The sequence below is a fragment of the Erythrolamprus reginae genome, chromosome Z (assembly GCF_031021105.1).
Source record: "Erythrolamprus reginae isolate rEryReg1 chromosome Z, rEryReg1.hap1, whole genome shotgun sequence".
Taxonomy (NCBI): Eukaryota; Metazoa; Chordata; class Lepidosauria; order Squamata; family Dipsadidae; genus Erythrolamprus; species Erythrolamprus reginae.
Window position 1 is genome coordinate 3,455,856 of NC_091963.1, and position 17,831 is coordinate 3,473,686.

The window sequence follows — 17,831 nt, forward strand, 5'->3', positions numbered from 1 at the left end:
TTACCTTCTGCTTCGGATTTTAAACATGGGAAAAAAATAAATGCAGGTAGTCCTTCATTTAGTGACCGTTCAAAGGTACAACAGCACTAAAAAAATGACTTAGGTTTTTCATACTCATGTTACATGATCAAAATGCAAACAGATGGCAACTAGCATGTACTTATGAAGTTTGCAGTGTCCTGCGGTCATGCAAGTACCTTTAGCCACCTTCTGACAAGCAAAGTCAACAGGAAAGCCAGATTCACTTAGCAACTTAACAATTGCTGGGATTCGCTTAGCAACGGTGGTAAAAAAGATTGTAAAACTCACTGAACAAACGTCACATGTAATGACAGAAACTTTGGGCTCAATTGCAGTCCTGAGTCATAGTACAAAGGGAGAGTGGAGGAGTGTATGATACGGATACCTGGGGAGCTCACCTGTTCTTGCTCTCTGATCTGTCTACCTTTACCTGTCTGTTGAAAGACACCTAGCTAGAGAAGGGAACTTTTGGACAGGGGTTGCCAAACAGATTTGAGGATCAGTGCTGGGAGGATGGCAAGGTGTGTGTTCCAGCCCAGGCAGGTCTTTGACCCCCCTAGGGGGATGGACCCGGCTGGGGTTCACCTGGATGCAAGGATGCTTTCAAGAGGTGAGACGTGTATAGCAACCAACTGTTTTGAAGAGGGGTCAATAGCATCCATCAGAGGAGCAGCTCTGACAGAGGGAAGGCAACCGGTCTGCCTCTGGCTGATACCACTTGAAACAGAGTGGGGCGTTGACAGATTTTGTGGGAGGTCTCCTTCAGCCACACCTGGGTGGCCAGGTCTTGGTTCTCTGGCTCAAAAGCCAGTCCAACCGATTACCAGTCATTTATCATCATTGTAGATATATGGGTCTCTCTCTCTCTCTCTCTCTCTCTCTCTCTCTCTCTCTCCCTCCCTCCCTCTCTCTCTCATGTGATCCCAGGGCTATTGCGACTGTCATAAACATGAGTCAGTTGCCAAATGTCTGAATTTTGGTCATGTGACCATGGAGAAGCTTCAATGGTTATGTAGAAAATGGTCCTAACTCAGTTTTCCCAGTGTCATTGCAACTTCAGTCACTAAATGAACCGTTGTAAGTTGCATTTCACCTTAATCTTTTACCTGACTATGCTTTAAATTTGGGGAGCTCCTGAGTTGCTCCTACAGGAGCCCAATCTACATCTGGGGAAGACGAAGGGGTAGGGGAGAGGAAAAAATCTTGTATTTCCAAATTTTAGGGGTGAGCTCCCATTTCACTGCTCTGGCAGGGAACAATAGTCTTTGGAGTTCTTATCCTGCCATTAGAGCATGCATTCTGCACAATTATTTGTTTCAAGTCTGGAAAAAAGTTTGTTCGTACTCTTCCTCTCCAGTTTTGTACCTCTACATCTCCATTCCTGTCACTCACAGAGGCCCTCCCCACAAACCCCTTCCTGGGTCAGCTCTGTTTTCCTGGGGAGTGCCAAGGGAGTGTGGGGTGGGATGTAGCACATCAAAGGCTGGCCAGAGTTTTAAACAATGTGATGTTTAATTTGAGGTAGGGGAACTAGAGTCAGACCCTCTTTGACCTGCAAATGGTAAAAGGGGGGGGAGAGAGAAATATCTCTGGAACACAGGGACACCGGGGGTTTGTTTGTTTGCTTTTTTGAACCAATTTGCATTCTGCAAGAGGGTTGCAACTTGCAAGAGCTGAGACACCCCAACAGTTGGGCATTAGGGTGGGTTTTCCTCCTCTATGCTTTTCCCCTTTTCCCCTTTTCACAGCCTCTCAAGTACCTGCTAACCTGGCTACTTCCCTCTAGCTGCCCCGCCCACCTCTGGGGACCCCCCTCCCAGATGAACACATCCCCCAGGGAGAAGCGATAATACAAAGGGAAGAGGGGGCCACATCTGCCCAAAACTTCAGCCATAAAATTCTTTTCAAGGACTTGGGGGGTGGAGAGAAGAGATTCTCATTTGCAATTGATGGGTGGGTTGTGTGAGAGGGAGGGAGGGGAAAAGAGACTTCGGGGGAAGGGTCCGTACAGTTTCACTTCCAGTATTTTGGAGCATGGGGTCTTGTGGGCTGGCCCTGGCCACTCAGCCAAGCCTACCTTGCTGGGTTGTCTTGGAAGAATGGACAGGGATCGTCTATAGGTCTACTGTATTGAAATATTGATTAATTCAGGAAGGCTGGGAGAAAGGTGGATTTAAATTCCCAGAATCCCTCTGCCAGCATGAATGGACTTCAATTCCCAGAATTCCCTAGCAACCATGTTAGTTTGGCCTGAGAGACAGGCCCTGGCCCAAAGCCACTCAGCTGGATTTCATGCCTAAGGCGGGACTAGAACTCAACATCTCCTTGTGATTGGTTAAGTCATGCAGCTGGGTTTCCATGTCTAAGGCAGGATGAGAACTCAGTCTTCTGGTGATTGGATGAATCTCTCAGTGGTTTTCTGTGCCTAAGGCGGGACTAGAACTCAACAGCTCCTTGTGATTGGCTAAGTCACGCAGCTGGATTTCATGTCTAAGGCGGGCCGATAACCCAGTCTCCTGGTGATTGGCCCAAATTCACCCATTTTTGTGTGTGGCTAAGGCGGGACTAGAACTCACTATCTCCTGGTGATTGGTTGAGTCTTTTATGCCTAAAGCAGGACTAGGGCTCACTGGTGATTGGCCTAAAGTCATCCAGACAGCTTTCATGTCTAAGGTGAGATGAGAACTCATCACCTATTGGTGATCGGGTGAGTCACTCAGCTAGTTTTCATGCCTAAAACAGGAATATAACATACCATCCTGCTGCTTTAACCAGTACTGTATACCAAATTGGTTGCAACAACCTGCAGCATTTTGTGATTGTACCATTGTGATTGTGATCTCCCATTCAGAAGAAAGAATTCCGAGTTAAAACAGTGATTCATTTAACAACAGCCATAAAAACAGTCATAAACTCAGATCTGGACCCGTGATTGCCTCGACATACATACAATCATATTTTATTACATAATTCCAGTTCAAATTGCAGTGTTAAATTCTGGACTACCAGTAGTACCGAAAGAAACTATTTTTTGAAAACAACAAGACAAAATGTCATGGAAGATTAGAAACAAGCCAATCATATATCTGTATGCTACAATATACTGGTTGATAGTCCTCAACATACAACATTTGTTTAGTGACCATTTGAAATTTCAACGGCACTAAAAAATATGATTTATGACCATTTGTCACACTTAACAACTTTGGCCATGGTCATGTAGTCAAAACTCAGTATACAGTGGTACCTCTACTTAAGAACGCCTCCACTTAAGAACTTTTCTAGATAAGAACCGGGTGCTCAAGATTTTTTTTGCCTCTTAAAAACCATTTTCTACTTAAGAACCCGAGCCCAGAAAAATTTCCCAGGAGGCCCAGCCAGTTTCCTGCCATTCCCCCTTTAATCCCAGCTATCTCTGGCTTTTCTGGGCTGCCAGAGTAGCCTTTCGGTGGCCCTTAAGCAGTGGTGGGCTCCTATGGGAACGGTCAGGAACAAAGTTCCGGTATCAAAATTTGGAGCTCCACCCCACAGCACCCAATTCGCACTGAAAGATGTTGAAACAAAATGCATAAGCCACGCCCACAGTGTGGTAGTAAAAATTTTGGTAGCCCATCATTGCCCTTAAGGAGGCTTTGGCAGTCCAGAGCGAACAAAGCATTTTCCTTTCTCTGGGCACTTGGAGAGGGAATAAACCACTTCGCTGTGGGGAGTCCCTCGCGCTGCCTCCCATACACCCGGTGCGAGGTTGTTTCCCAGAGTGTCTGGGCATGGAAAGGCAAAAGGGGTTGTTTCATCCCGGCTGAATCAAATTCCAAGCTTTTATTTCTTTCCTAATGAGTTTGCACACATTATTTGCTTTTACATTGGGAAAAATTGATTCTTCTTGCAAACTTTTCTACTTAAGAACCTGGTCACGGAACGAATTAAGTTCTTAAGTAGAAGTACCACTGCATTTGACAACTGGTTCATATTTATGATGGTGCAATGTCCTGGGGGTGGGGTGTGTTACGTGACACCCTTTTGCAATCACCTGACAAGCAAAGCCCATGGGGAAGCCAGATTCACTAAGTAAACGGATGACTAACTTAACAAACTACAGCGATTTGTTTTATAATAGTGGTAAGAAAAGTGGTAAAATGGGGTGAAACTCACTTAACAACTGTCTCACTTAGCAACATAAATTCTGGGCTCAGTTGTAGTTGTAATTTGAGGATGACCTATAATAGGAATTGAAAACTCTCATTAAAACTGTCCAACTTATGCCCAAGAAAACCAAGGTTAAAAAGTCTTGAGTCTCTTTCTCACATGTTCTTTCTGGCCTTTGCTAATGTTTTAAACTGGGAGTTTCCAACCTTTAAGACTTTTGGACTTTAACTCCGAGAGTTCCTCAGCCAGTCATGAATGATAGAAATGGAAGACACCAGAAGGGTCATCCAAGTCAAGGATCTCAAATGTTGGTCACTTTAAGACTTGTGGACCTCAACTCCCAAAGTTCCTCAGCCAGCAAAATTGGCTGAGGAACTCTGGGAGTTGAAGTCCATAAATCTTAAAATGGCCCAAGGTTGGAGACCCCCAGTTTTAGTCCATTATATCATCTTGTTACATCCAATTAATTTTAAGTCTTGCATAATGTAACTTGATTTTTCTCCCTGAGTTTTATTATGTACAGGTAGTCCTTGACGTATTACCATAACTCAGCTCAAAATTTCTGTTGCTAAGTGAGAAAGTTGTGAGGGTTTTATTATTTTCCTTGCCACGGTTGTTAAGTGAATCACTGGCAATTGTCAAGTGAATCACATGGTTGCTAAGTGAATCTGGCTTCCCCATTGACTTTGCTTGTCATGAGGTCTTGAGAAGGGGATCATTGCAACGGTCATAAATACAAGTCTGTTGCCCAGCGTCTGAATTTTGATCATGTGACCCCGGAGATGCTATAATGGCCGTATGTGTCATAAGTCACGTTTTAGTGCTGTTGTAATCTGAATGGTCACTAAATGAATGGTTGTAAGTCAAACAGTCCCTGTGCTGTTTTTTAAACACAATAAAATTTATTCCTCCTCCTCACTGCAACACCACAATGTTGCTTTTATCATCAGGCTGGCAGCCAGAAGAAGAAAAAATCTATATTGCATATCTCTTTACAAAAATGATTCGCCATCCCTTTTTTTTTTTTTTTTGAGAATATTTTTCATCCCAACTTCTGGTTATAGTCCAGAGGTCTCCAAACTTGGCAACTTTGAAACTTGTGGGCCAACTCCCAGAATTCCCCAGACACACAGCATGGCTGGATGACGAATTCTGGGAACTGAAGTCCCCCAAGTCTTAAAGCTGCATGGTTGGCTGAGGAATTGTGGGAGTCCAGGTCCACAACTCTTAAAGACTGTGCCATTCTGGGAACTGAAGCCTATACATGATTGGCTGGGGAATTCTGGGAGTTGAAATCCATACATCTCAAAGATACTTGCTGGCTGAGAATTCTGGGAATTGAAGTCTACAACTCTTAAAGATGTATGGTTAACTCTGGAATTCTGGGAGCTGAAGTCCATAAATCCTAAAGCTGCATGATTGACTGGGGAATTCTGGGAGTTAAAATCCACAAGTCTTAAAGCTGAATCGTTGGCTGAGGAATTATGGGAGTTGAAATCCATAAGTCTCAAACATACTTGCTGGCTGAGAATTTTGGGAGTTGAAGTCCCCCAAGTCTTAAAGGTGCATGGTTGGCTGGGGAATTCTGGGAATTGAAGTCTACAAGTCTTAAAGATACTTGCTTATTGAGGAATTCTGGGAGTTGAAGCCCATTGAGAACTATTGGAGTTGAAGTCTTCAAGTCTTAAAGCTACCAATTTTGGAGACCTCTGTTCTAGTCCAAAGCAGAACACCCTTTGCTGGTGGTCTCCCCTCCTGTTGCTAACCAGAACCCCACCCTGTTAATTGTTCAAGATCAGCCCCCAACAACCACTGGAAGCCATCTGCGGTGGACTCCAAGGAAGACTGCAAGTGGAAAGATCATGATGACCAACCGATGATCCAGACCAGCCCGTTTTTCAAGATAAAAAATAATGATAAATCAAATTTTCCGGTCCTGTGAAAAACAGAAAAGAAGGGGAAAATGGATACTTACTGTTTGGAGGATTCAAGTTGATTTTGTGTCAAGCGGTAAATAGATTGTGTAAATATTGCGGCAGAGGATTGGTTTGCCCACAAAACTGAGAAAAGCCAGAGGAATGAGTCAGCCAGACACGAGGATTAAAATGAAAAGCCGGAGGTAAAAATGTTACTTTCCACCTCATTTTCACTCCCTTCCTTCTTTGTAGCCCCAAGCTATGAAAACATCTCTGCTCAATCTTTTTTCTTAATTTTTTTTCATTTTATTTTTTCTGAAATGAAAAAGAAAAAAAAATTAACTAAAAGATGTTAAGAGATTTGGGTTTCAGCCAGCCTGTTGACAGAGCTCTGACACGCTTTTAATGACTCTGAATTGGGTAGCTGTTGCCCAAACATTCCTGAGATGGTTGGATTTAATCACCCATCCCTTCTTCTAAATTATTTTCTTCGCCTCATTAATTTTCAGGTTCCTTCTGGGACGTCTGGGGAGGGAGGGAGAAAATGTAATTTTTGTCTCTTTGGATGCCTGGGAAAACAAACAAACAGATGTGGGTTCAACCCCCACCCCCAATTAGGATCACATGGAATAGTGCAATGGTTTGATAATTTAGAGATGTATGTGTGTGAGAGAGAGCGAAAGAGAGAGGGAGAGAGAGAGAGATGGGTGGATAGATGATTGATGGATAAATAGATAATATATATGATAAATGGAGAGAGGAGTGGGGAGAGAGATAATAGAGAGATAGCTAGATGGAGGGAGGGAAAGAGGGAGAAATAATACACACATAGGTAGGTAGGGAGGGAGAGAGAGAGATGGTAAGTAGGGAGGTGAATGGATGGATAAATGGACGGATGAATGGATATATATATAGAGAGAGGGGGGGAGAATAGCAAGATAGACTAGAGATGATAAATGGAGGGAGGGAGGGATGGGGAGAGAGATAATAGATAGATAGATAGATAGAGAGAGAGAGAGAGAGAGAGAGAGAGAGAGGTAATAGCGAGATAGATGATAAATAGAGGGAGGGAAGGAAGGATGGGGAGAAAGAGGGAAAGAAATAATAGAGAGGCATAGATGATGGATGGTATATGCACACACACTCGCACATAAGTATTTCTATCAAGTATAACATATTTTTGCTGATAATGAAAAGGAAGGGAGACTAGTATAGATCTATTTCGAGCTCTTTTGCTCTCTTCAGCTAGCTATACCAGGATTTTAACCTATGGGGTCGGCCCTGCAAGGCAGCAGCTTTAATCTCTAGACCACAGGATCTCCTCCGCCCAGTATATATGTTACAAGCTGAGACAGGAGGAGAACCTGTAACCCAAGGTTAATGTTACTGCCTTACAGGCAGACTGCCCAGGTTCAAATCCTGGTAAGGGTCTGGCTAGCTGATGAGAGCTAAATAGCTTGAAATAGATCTAGAAAAAAATATGTTATATATAGCTAGATAGGGGGGGGGGGGGGGTTGAGGGATTGAGAGAGATTCTGCAAGTGATATCGGAGCAATGAGCATCTCCGGGAGCAAAAAGTTTTGCACAGGTGACAAATCAAAATTCAAACCCTATGGCTGAACCCCAACAGGTAATTCCTAGGTCTGTTTATCCTCAATCCATGGGACTCAAAGGGGTTTTAAAAACACAGTTAGACACCCACACTCACACACACACTCTGCACTTGGTCTCTAGGAGAGCATGTATATGTATGTGTGGCAGAATGTCAGCTCTGCCTTTTTTTTCCTATGCAAATTCGGGTGTGCAGCAATTCACAATTCTGAGTTGATCTCCTTTACAGGAAGCGAGGAATTCCTTAGGGGGCACTCTAAACCTTGCTGGAAAAAAAAAATAAAGAAAGAAGAGAAAAAAGAAATTAAATTAAAATTAAACCCCCATCCCTTTGCGACGTGGCCTTCCAGCTCGGCATCCCTCAGGGTCCATAATGGTGTAATTGAGGCGGTTAGTCTGGACTCTGGTGTGATATTGTGAGGACATGAATAAAGCTGGCTACTCCAGGCTGGGATGCACTGCGAGGATCTGCTTGGCTCTATTCAGGCTGTGGCTAATCTGTTTCATTGCTCCTCGCCCCTCAAATTCCTGGCCCAGTGGTGGGTTTTTCTCTGGGTTTTGTTACTGTTTCTTAAAGACCTCGGCGGGCTGCCGGGCCTGAAAGGAATCAAATTATTAAAGATTTTGTGGAAAATCCAAGGAGAATGGAACCTATTCTATAAGAAGGATGGCATTGTGTCTCTGGAGGGGAAGGTTCTCAGCTGCTCTTTGCGGCGTGGTGTTCGACTCGGCTTTAGTGGCCTTAACCCTTTCGAAAGGAAAAAAAAATGATATTTAGCTGAGCAAAAAATGTACCCTTCCCCGCCCCCTTTTCTTTCCGTTTTTCATTTTCTTTCTTTTTTCTTTCTTTCTTTCATTCTTTCTTTCTGTTTTTCTCCCTTTCTTCCTAAATTCCTCCCTCCATTTCTCCCTCTCTTGTTTATCTATTTTTCCTTCTTCCCTCCTTCCTTCTTTCCTCTCTCCCTCCCTTGTTTCCTTCCTTCCCTCTCTTCCAAGTTTCCTTCCTTCATTTTTTCTTTCTAACTTTCCCCTTCCATTCTTCCTTCTTTCCTATTTCTTTCTTCCTCCCTCCCTCTCTTTCCCTTTTTCTTTCTTTTCAATCCTCTCACTTTCTTTCTTTCTTTCCTTCCTTCCTTCTCTTTCTCCCCCCCCTCTCTCTTTTCTTTCCTTTTTTCTTTCATCATAAGGGTTTTTATCATTCCATGCTCTGCTTCCTGTCCAGTTTTATTAATTTTTTTCTCAATGCCCAACAGAAATTTCCCTTACAAGGCTGGCCCAACAGGATGTAAAATGAAGAACTGAACTAGGAACCAGGATGGCAAAAGCTGAGTGGATAGATGGGTAGGAAGGAAGGAAGATCAAGCCAAGCCCAAGATAATTAATTGTTTCTTCCAGTCACCTTGATGCACTGTTTAATCTAAGCATCAATGGGAAAATTACCCAGGCCAATCCCTTAGGAATTAACAGACTAACAACAGTAAGAAGGAAATTTGGAGATCTTCTCATCTAACACTCAGCTCAAGCAGCTGACCCTCTAGAATTTCAGACAAAAGGTTGTCCAATCTCTTCTTAAAAACCTCCATTGATTAAACATCCACAACTTTTGCAGGGAAGCTGTTCCATGGGTTAATTGTTCTAAGGAGGTTTCTCCTTAGTTCCAGGTTGATTCTCTCCTTGATTAGTTTCCACCCAATGCTTTTTCTCTTGCCTTCAGGGGCTTTAAACAAAAGGTTGACCCCCTTTTCTTTGTGGCAGCTCTTCAAATACTGGGAGAATGCTATCATACTTCCTTTAGTCAGTGGTAAAATCCTTAACTACCGGTTCTGTGAGTGTGGTTTGGTGGGCCTGGCAGGGGAAGGATACTGCAAAATCCCCATCCCCTCCCCACTCTGGGGCCAGCCGGAGGTGGTATTTGCTGGTCCTCCAAACTACTCAAAATTTCTGCTACCGGTTCTCCAGAACCTGCTGAATTTCACCTCTGTCTCTAGTGCTTCTTTTCATTAGACTAGACATACCAAATTCCTGCAACCATCCTTTGCATATTTTGGCCTACAGCCCCATATCATCTGTTGCTCTTCTCTGCAGTCTTTCTAGAGCCTCCTCATCTTTTTTATATAATGGTGTCCAAATATGCATGCAAATATTCCTCCTGTGTTCTCACCAAGGCTTTACACAATGCTATTGAATCTTCACATGATCTTGATTCTACCCCTCGGTTGATGCAGCCTAGGACTGCGTGGGTTGAATGCAACGGTTGAGGTTAGCTTGCTGTCCTTGCCGTCTCTTTCTTAGTGACCATTGAGGGTTGTCCAACCATCTCAGATGCCAGAGCTGGCGCCATGAGCCTGTTCTCTCTTTCACATCCTGCTGTTTGCGGAAACAATGTCAAGCTAACCCACCTGCGGAGCAGATAACAACATGTTAACATCGGTTAAGAAGCCAGGCTGGGCGGTAGAAGGGATTCCCGCGAGTGTGCATGGAGACTCTGGGGATGGGGCCAGGGGCCACGGCCAGGCGCTTTGTGTGGCAGGCAACACAATTTCATGGCCTGTGATTGTCAGTGGTGTGGGGTAGGGGCGGGAGGTAGATTTGCACAAAGACTGGCTTTTCTCAGGGGGAGCCATGGAAATTCCACCGGTGCCCCCCCTTTCCCCCCTCAAAGCATTGCAAATGCGGGGGGGGGTAGATATCCTTGACTTACAACAGTTTGTTTAGTGATAGTTCAAAGTTACAACAGCAATGAAAAAAAACAAACGACTCATGACCGTTTTTCAAAACGTAAAACTATTATGGTATCTCCAAGGTCACATGGTCAAAATTCAGATGATTGGCAACTGACTCATATTTGTGACAGGTGCAGTATTATATGATCATTTTTGGTAAGAAACAAAATCAAAGGGGAAACTGGATTCGCTTAAACAACTGTGTAGCTGAATTTACAACTGCAGTGATTCACTTAACGACGGTGGCAAGAAAGGTCATATCATAGGGCAAAGGTCACCTCAAAACTGTCTTGGTTAGCAACAGACATTTTGGGCTCCGTTATAGTCATATGTCGAGGACTGGATGAAAAGCCCTCCTCTCGTCCTGAGATGGATAACCCAACGCTTGTCAGAGCACAAATCAAAGCGTCAGACGGCTCATCTCTTTAAAGTCTGGGAGGATTAAAAAGAGAAGGAATTTTTTTTTAAAGCACAACCAAGGTTTGTGCTTTGCCTTAACCACAGAAAAAAAAAATATCACTCCCTGAACAACAAAATAAAAGAAAGGAAGAAAGAGCAAGCAAAAAAGAAGGTCTTACGCTTGGAGCCATAATCGTAAAGCGTGGATTAGGAAGAAAATTTCGCTTACCACATCTGTCAGCCAAACGGCAAAAAGGCAGGTTTTAATTGCTGGGATCTTCCTGCATCTGTTTGGATTGTTGAAAAGGAACAGAGGGATCCCTGCTCAAAGGAAAGCTTCTCCTGACACTTGGAGGTTGCCTCTTGCAAAAAAGAAAAATAGCTTTTTTTTGGTCAGCTAAAGCAGTTCATATTCTCATTCCCTCTCTCTCTCTACCTCCCTTTTTCTCCCTCTGTTCCTACCTCTCCCGCTTTCTCCTCCTCTAATCCTACTCTTTCTATCCTTGATGACGTTACCTAGCTCGGCCATGAAACATCTGCAAGAAAACCAACCAGCTCCAAATGCATCAAGGACCCCACAGGTCAATCCTTAACCCCAGATATTTTTTTGACTCTGAGCACCAACACTCCTGAACATGTTGCCCCTCTTCTTCTGAATGCTGATCTTGATTAGCAAATTTTGTTGCTGTGACTGCTGCTTTTAACTGTCCATTTTATTGTGTATCTCAGTATTTTCCTTTCGAAGGTGTGCAGATTCCACAAAATCCCACTTAAAAAGATATGTTGGCAAACTTACCCAATGAATCTCAGCCTCAGACCGAATTGGGGGGAGGGCACCACAAGTGTCATGAACCACAAGCTGCATGAAACATAGCCAAGAAGGCTTCAAGAGTTGTAAACCTAATCCTACGTAGCTTCTGCTCTGGCAATCTCACACTACTTACCAGAGTTTACAAAACTTTCACCAGACCCATCCTGGAATACAGCTTATCTGTTTGGAACCCATATCGCATCTCAGGCATTTTCACACCATTGAAAATGTCCAAAGATACTTCACCAGAAGAGCCCTTCACTCCTCCACTTGAAATAGAATTCCCTACTAGGCTAGACTTTCAATCTTGGGCCTAGAAAGTTTAGAACTAAGACGCCTTAAACAAGATCTAAGTATTGCTCCCAAGATCATATGCTGCAATGTCCTGCCTGTCGGCGACTACTTCAGCTTCATCCACAACAACACAAGAGCACACAACAGATTTAAACTTAATATTAACCGCTCCAAACTTGACTGTAAAAATATGACTTCAGTAGCCGAGTTGTCGAAGAGTGGAACTCATTACCGGACTCCATAGTGTCATCCCCAAACCCCCAACACTTTACCCTTAGATTATCTACGGTTGACCTATCCAGATTCCTGTCCTATTGCTCTCCTATATCTCCTATACCTTTCTTCTATTCCTATATCTCTTCTTCTATTCTTTCACTGATATGTTCTATTACTATATCTTCTTTTCTATTCCTTCTTAGATATATTTTACTATGAGTATCTCCTCTATAACCTTCATCATGTATTTACTATGTGTATATAGATATACAGTATATATACCCACTAAAACCCTCATTGTGTATTGGACTAACTAACTAACTAACTAACTAACTAACTAACTAACTAACTAACTAACTAACTAATAAAATAATCCCAACCATCTAAAATGGTTTGTGGAACCCCAAGTTTCATGAACCTCAAAGATCTCAAGTTTTATGAATCTTAACCCTAACCATCTTAGGTAGTTTGAGGAACCTCAACTTTCATGAATGAGCAGAAGCATCAGGGGCAAAATTCTTAAAAAAGTGAAGGATCTTAGATGAACTCATCAGGAATTTGGTGTAGAATGCCAAACTTCTAGAAAACAAAGGAAAATTGAAGGATACAAGGAATTTGAGAAAGAGTTGGTTGAAACCCTGAGGAGAGGAATTCCATCTAAATGAGGACATGTTACTGCAAGTATTATGCTCCTTGACTATTTTAAATCAGATTTAATTTGAAGAAACCATTTAGAGAGGTTCTATGGTTGCTACAATGGCAAATAAATGGTACACTGAATTATGACAAGCTCTGGGCCATCTCTCCCCTACCACAAGGGCTTCTTTCCATAAATGAAAATATTTTAAAATTGGATTTGTACACTGTTTGTGTTGTTGTGAGCCGCCCCGAGTCTTCAGAGAGGGGCGGCATACAAATCTAATAAGTTATTAAATTATTATTATTGGGGCTAGACTTGAGTTTCAAAAGGATCTTGACAGATTTGAGCACTGTGGCCTATCTAACAAAATACAATTTGTCGGTGAGAAAAGTAAGATTTTACATTTAGGCAGGAAAAAACAAATGCTCAGGTATAAAACAGGGAGTATGGCTTGATAACAGAAACTGTGAGAGGGATCTTGGAGTCCTAGTGGACAACCATTTAAATAGGAGCCAGCCGTGTGCAGCAGCTGCCAAATAACCCAACACAGTTCTAGGCTGCATTAACAGAGGGAGAGAATCAAGATTACATGAAATGTTAATATCACTTTATATGGCCTTGTTAAGGCCACACTTTAAATATGGCATGCAATTTTGGTTGCCACAATACAAAAAAGATGTAGAGACTCTGGAAAGACTGCAGAGAAGAGCAACAAAGATGATTAGGGGACTAAAACAAATGAAGAGCGGTTGCAGGAACTGATCATGGCTAGTTTAATGAAAAGAAGGACCAGGGGAAACATGATGAGCCGGGGTGGCGGAGCAGGTAGAGTGCTGTACTGCAGGCCACTGAAGCTGACTTGTAGATCTGAAGGTCAGCGGTTCAAATCTCATCACTGGCTCAAGGTTGACTCAGCCTTCCATCCTTCCGAGGTGGGCAAAATGAGGACCCGGATTGTGGCGGCAATAGCCTAGCTCTGTTAAATAAGTGCTATTGCTAATATGTTGTAAGCTGCCCTGAGTCTAAGGAGAAGGGCGGCATAAAAATTGAATAAATGAATGAATGAATGAATGAATGAATAAATAAATAAATAAATAAATAATAGCAGTGTTCTAATATCTCAGGGGTTGCCACAAAGAAGAAGGAGTGAAGTTATTCTCCAAAGCACCTGAAGGCAGAACAAGGAGCAATGGGAACAAGAAGCAACTTAGAACTAAGGAGAAATTTAGTTAGAACAATTAATCAGTAGAAGAGCTTTGCCTCCAGAAGTTGTCAATGCCCCAACACTGGAAGTTTTTAAGAAAAGATTGGACAGCTGTTTGTCTCAAATGGTAAAGGGCAGTGACGGTGAACCCTTTTGGCACCCAGTGCCCAAACAGGAGCTGGTGTGTATGTGTGTGCATGCGCGTGCATGTGTGTGCAATAAAGCACCAGAAACCCAAAGACCAGCTGGCTGGGGCGAATGTGTGTGGCAGCCAGCTGGTTTCCGAGTTTCCGGCACACATATGCACACCGGCCAACTGGCCTTCATGCGTGCCACATCATTGAAGACCAGTTTTTTGGCAGGTTTTGGCCATTTTCAGACTGTTTTTCAGGCCAAAAACAGTCTAGAAAATGGGTTTTAAAAAGGGCTGAAAAGAAGGTAGAAAATGGCCTGAAAACGGCCATTATCAGGACATTTTCCAGCACTCCAATACCCGCAAAGACCAACTGGCTTGCATGCATGTGCGCCCCAGAAACCAGAAGAGCAACTGGCGATAGCGCATGTGCCCAGAGGGCTCTGCATGCCACCTGTGGCACATGTACCATAGGTTTGCCATCACAGGTATAGGGTATTTTGCTTGAGGAGGAGGTTGGACTAGAACCGTGATGGCGAACCTTTTTTCCCTCGGGTGCCCAAAGTGTGCGAAAGATCAAAATTTGGATGCTTGGCAACCAGTGTGTATGTCGGAGGCTACCTGGGTAAAGAGTTGGGACGTCAGTGCTGATAGGTTAATCAAGCAGTTCCATGAAAATTATCCGAACAAGCTAAAGGGTCCCAGAGGGGGAAGGTAGGATGGTTTGGAACAATGCAACCCCTAGTCTCAAGGGAGGCCGCCTGTCAGGCCCAAAGTAAAAATGTGAATTCAAAGGCTGGCCTGACAGTGTGTTTATAACTGCAGCAGCATGCTGGGTTTGTGTGATAACCATTTGCAACCTTCCCAGCTGGCTTCCAACAAGCAGTCAATGGGGAAGAGCCAGAGTCACTTAACAACTGCAATAATTTGCTTAACGACCATGGAAGAAATGGTTGTGAAAGGGGTATGACTCTCTTTATCACAACCCTGCTTAGCAATGAAAATTCTGATAGCCATTGTGGTAATTAAATTGAGGACTCTGTATTTATAAATGCAGGTAGTCCTTGGCTCACCTCCAGAACTGAGCCCCAAATATTCTGTGGTTAAGCAATATGTTTGTTAAGTAAGTTTTGCCCCATTTTGCGATCTTTCCTGGAGATGTTAAGTTAAACACCCAGTCGTTAAGCGAATCTGACTTCCCCATTAATTTTGCTTGTCGGAAGGTCTCAAAGGGGGATCACGTGATCCCATGACTGCAACTGTCATAGATATGAGTCAGCTGCCAATGGTCCGAATTTAGATCATGTGACCATTGGGAGGCTGCAATGGTTGTAAGTGTGAAAAACAGCCACAGTTAAATATTTTCAGAGCCGTTGCAACTTTGAATGGTCACTAAACAAACTTTCGTGAGTCCAGGACTGTCTGTCTCGTGCGCCCTTGCACACTGGAAGGAAGATCAGAACTCCGAACCTGCCTTTGCAAAGGGGAAGCAGAACAGGCCTCAAGCTTGCAAACTCTGCCGGTGGTATCTATGTGAGTTCGACAATTGTGCGTTTCCAACACAAGATTTGGAAGAACACAGCCAAGCTAGGCTCCAGGGAAACTGCCTGAATTCATGCTGTGGTTCCTAAGGAAATGCATTGTTTGGCTCTGTTTAGTAGTCCAACAACGAAGTCCGAGGCCTTATCCTGTGGCCGGTTATTTATTTATTTATTTATTCTTTTTAATCCACTGCAGTTCAATTTGTTGGGAAAACTAAATTGCCTTCCATTTCCTCCAATTCCGGCCGATTTTATTTCTGAAAAAGGTTTCAATGCCAAAGGGTTTCATGCAGGGATGGGCTACTGACCGAACTGGGGGGAGGGGGACGGGGGACGGGATGCAGTGGGGTAGCGAAAATGGAGCTCCACCCCAGAGCACCCAATTTGCACTGAAAGTTGTTGAAAGAAAATGCAGGGCGTCCTGCATAAGCCATGCCCAGTGTGGTAGTAAAAATTTTGGCAGCCCTTCACTGGTTTTATGCTACGATAAAGTTGGTTTCGGGTTATAATAAACACTCCAAAGCACCTTTAACAGGATAACTGAGTTAGAAGGGAACTTGGAGGTCTTCTAGACAAACCCCCTTCCTTCAAGGAGGAAACCCTAACCATTTAAGATGTTTTGTAAGTTAAAATCAGAATAGGAAGGCTATCAGTTCTGACCATATGGAGAATTCTTGACTTATGAACACAGTTCAGCTCAAAATTTGTAAGCAAGATGGTGGTTATGTGAATTTTGCCCCAATTTATGACTTGTTAAGGGAATCGCTGCAGTTATTAAGTTGTTAAGTGAATCATTGGCCGCCCCAATGACTTTTATTAACAGAGGGTCAGAAGTTGTTTTTCTCATCGCCACTGTAACTTTTTTTTTAAAGTATAATTTCCCCCCCCTCCATACAAACTTTTACCTATATATTTCAAAATTGTCAGGTTACAATAAAAAAACAGCATTTAGTTAGTAAATCATGGATAACTGTCCCCCCAAAAGTTTAATAGTTCCAAATTAAGTTATTTTCGGTATCAATCAACCCCCCCCAACATTGCCATTGTAACTTAAAATGGTCATTAAATGAAGTGTTGTAAGTTGAGGACTGAAAAAATCTACTGTGTCTAAAGATGTCAGCGGGGGTGGGTCAAAAAAGTCAAGATGGCAGCCACAGAGGTGTGGAGGAAGCTTTGCCTGTTTCAGCTTGCTTGTGACCACTAACTGGAGTTACATGTAGTCCTGGTCTTACAAACCAGTTATTTAGTGATTGTGATACGTTTATGACAGTAATATAGTGCCTTGTGGGTCATATGATTGCAATTTGCAGCCTTTTCCATCTGGCCTCTGGCATGCAATACAGGAAGCCAGATTTGCTTAATGACTGAATGTTTCACTTAATGACCAGAGTATAAAACTGGGCCCAATCGTGTGATGAGTCACTTAATCACCAGATTGCTTAGCAACTAAAATTCTGGACCCAATTATGGTTGTAACTTGTGTACTACCAGTATTAACAATCAACACATAATCTGTCCAAACACTTCTTTGACTGCGTTATTGCAGGAGTATCTAAATCAGTATTTCTGCAATTTAGCATATTTAAGAAAGGTGGATTTCAACTCCCAGAATTCCCCAGGGAACTATGATAGGGACAAGTCATATTTATACACACTAATCAAAAGGGGCGATAAAAACGGTAAGGAGGAAACAAACAAAAAACCAGAACACAACTCTCCAACAGCCAGTTGCTGGATAAGCAGGGATTAAAGTGTTGGTTATGACCTATAAAGCCCTTCATGGCACCGGACCAGATTATCTCAGGGACCGCCTTCTGCTGCACAAATCCCAGCGACCAGTTAGGTCCCACAGAGTGGATCTTCTCCGGGTCCCGTCAACTAAGCAATGTCGGCTGGCGGGACCCAGGGGAAGAGCCTTCTCTGTGGCGGCCCCAGCCCTCTGGAACCAACTCCCCCCAGAGATTAGAACTGCCCCCACCCTCCTTGCCTTTCGTAAACAACTTAAAACCCACCTCTGCCATCAGGCATGGGGGAATTGAGATCCTCTTTCCCCCTAGGCCTTTACAATTCTATGCATGGTATGTATGTATGTATGCTTGGTTTTTATATTAATAGATTATTAATCATTTCTAATACCAAATTACTATTGTACACTGTTTTATTGTCGCTGTTAGC